At 38.3% G+C, this 2,688-nt stretch overlaps 1 protein-coding gene across 1 annotated transcript in view; it reads left to right on the top strand.

Moving 5' to 3' along the window:
• The window catches only part of LOC144009150 (inositol monophosphatase 1-like), a 16,397-nt gene extending 14,318 nt beyond the window's left edge, over window positions 1-2,079 (top strand). Inside the window, exon 9 of the mRNA XM_077508702.1 lies at window positions 1-2,079. This exon is cut by the window's left edge and continues 1,127 nt beyond it. The gene's annotated coding sequence lies outside the window, so the exon portion shown is untranslated.
• Window positions 2,080-2,688: the final 609 nt, after the last annotated feature.

Raw genomic sequence — 2,688 nt, 5'->3', positions numbered from 1 at the left:
GACGTCAAATGGTGCATTTTTGCTGGGCTGGCAGTGAATGTTAAAATTGTTGATTAATTTGATAAACGATTAATCTTGACAACTCTACAATTTGGAGGGGTGTAACAAAAAATAATTGAGGAGCACTGAAAAAGGGAAAATCCCGGCATTAAAATTTTTATATGGTAATGCCAATGTGTGTGAAAATGCCGATTATCAGCGCTGATTGTTGGCCTGGATGATAATTGATCGATCCTGTATGGACAAGTCAAGGAGATTCGGGCCGCTGTTATCAAATGCGTTTCAAATGGATGATCCTCCTCGATTATTCGAGTCATCGGATGTCGGATGGATTTCCGGGCAGAAATTACCGGTAATTGTTCCTGTGTGAGTAAAGCCGACTTCTTCTCCCGAGGCGTGACTCGGTGACAACGGAATGCAACCAATCGAGAAGCCGGGAGGGACGAGGGAGCGGCTGCAAATGAAAACAAACTATAATGCCGCCGTTATCTTCATTTCAAAACTTTCCACTGTCTTCTTTCTTTATTTCCTTTTTAAATTAGGGGATTTTCGGTTTCAGAAGAAAAAAATCCTCAACCCTTTCCATTTGCCACTTGTTGCCGTTTCATTTCTTGTTGGTTTATTTATGATCACGTTTGATAACGTGAAATGTCTTCGAGGATTCGAGATTGTTGGTGGAATGTAAAATCTGTCAAATCTTTGTGATTATTAACGGAATATTTGAAACATCCTGACGTCTTCCTGCTGTGAATGCAGTCCTGTACTGCTGCACGTCGCACAAACAAAAGTCAAAGTATTGATTTTTTATTTATTTTTTAAATAAATATGAACATTATAAGCCTGCCTTGGTGCCACAACAAACTTTCTACAATCTCCATTTGAGTTGTTACCAAAAATGAAGACTTGACAACTAAGAAGTCTGTGCCAGATCCGTATTGCTTAAAGGCGGCGGATGAAGCAATTTTATTTTTTATTTTTTATTCACAATTTTAAACAGTTCCCAGATGTCCTAATCAAAGGCCTCCAACATTCTTCTGTCAAAACACACAAAGGAAGAAGAATTGCAGAACAAATCAAATCCCCGTTGGTTGAAATTGCTGCCCTTGGGGTTTTTGCTCTCAATGCAATTGCAGATGACGGCCTGGAGGGGGGGGGGCGGAGCCAGGGCTTTGCGGGAGGCAAGGGCTACTTGCCTCAATGTTGTCAACTTTGCAACTTTCAACTCATCTATAGCGACTATAATTGCGCTGTACTTCAACCTATATAACGATTTGACTCTATTTTTCAGTCGGGGAGGCAGCACTTCATCACCGAGCTGCAGAATTGCACTTTGCTAAACAAACCGCCAAACAAATGAGCTGATCATTTGCATATTTGCTCACGCTAATATGTGCCACTTCTCACACGTTGCGCTTTGCCTGTAGCTTGAAAGTGGCGGGCAGCTCTTTGCCCAGCCTAGCTACTAAGTCGTGTGAAGAAAATCATCAATAGGTAAATTAGCTGAATAGTGACGTGACAATTCATCATAAAGGCTGACTAACGGACTCCTTTTCAGAAATAGGCAGATAAAAGATTTCCACTCCACAGACCCGACTTGTTAGACATCAAGCAGATCCGTTTTCCATAATGCATCCCCCTTTTGAAGCGACGGAGGGGGTCGTGTGCGAATACTCGAGTCCATATGGTGCAATTCAAGCAAGCGTTTAGTCATGAGGTTGTCAGCTGCCTGGTATGAAGGGCAGCAGAATTGCGCAATCGTCACATTGTTGGCTGGCTGTCGTCGCCTCGTGACGTGTGTCGCTGGATCGGCCCATCCGGTTCGTGCTTTCGTTCGTTCGTTTGTTTGTTCTTTATATCATTAATTATTTGAATAAAAATTAATAATTAAATATTAAAAAAAAAAAAAAAAAAAAAAAAAGAGCCCAAATTTTTAATTTGTCAGAGATAGAGAGGTGAAAGGGAGATGAAAAGTTAAAATAAAAAAATTAAAAATGTGCATAAAGTGACCATACATATTCAAAAAGGAAGTGGAAAAGGCAGAAAATAAAATGTTGAAATTTACCAGAAAATGTCTTTGGATTTGCCCCCCCCCCCCCCCCCCCCCCAAAAAAAAGCAAAAAATTGGAAGTGTTGAAAAAAAATGTCAGAAAATTGATAGCAAAAAAGGCAGAAAAATGTCCAAAACAGGGACGAAGAGAGGCAGAAAATTACTTATGTCCATAAAATTGCCAAAAATGTCAGAAATGTGACAGAAAGGCGGAAAAGTCTAAAAATATGTGAAAAACAAAGTCTAAAAGATTACATACACAGAAATTCAAAAAGGGAATTATTTGAATAAAAATGAATAATTAAATATTCAAAAAATGTCAGTCAAAAGTTTTAATTTGTCAGAGAATGAGAAGCAAAAGGGAGATGACAAGTAAATAATAATAATTTAAAAAAAAAACTAAAAGTCACCATAAATACCCAAAAAGGAATCGGAAAAGGCAAAAAAGAAAATGTCAGAGTAACCATAAAATGTCCACCAAAAAAATAGAGGCCGAAAATTACAATAAAATGTACACAGATTCCCCAAAAAAAGTTCGGAAATGTATTTTAAAAAAGGCAGGAAAGAAAAAGTTCAAAAAGCCAAAAATGTTAGAAATTTGATAGCAAAGAATAGCAGAGAAAATGTCAAAAAGAGGGACG

Source organism: Festucalex cinctus, chromosome 20 (genome assembly GCF_051991245.1).
Source record: "Festucalex cinctus isolate MCC-2025b chromosome 20, RoL_Fcin_1.0, whole genome shotgun sequence".
NCBI lineage: Eukaryota > Metazoa > Chordata > Actinopteri > Syngnathiformes > Syngnathidae > Festucalex > Festucalex cinctus.
This window is presented reverse-complemented; position numbering and strand designations above follow the sequence as displayed.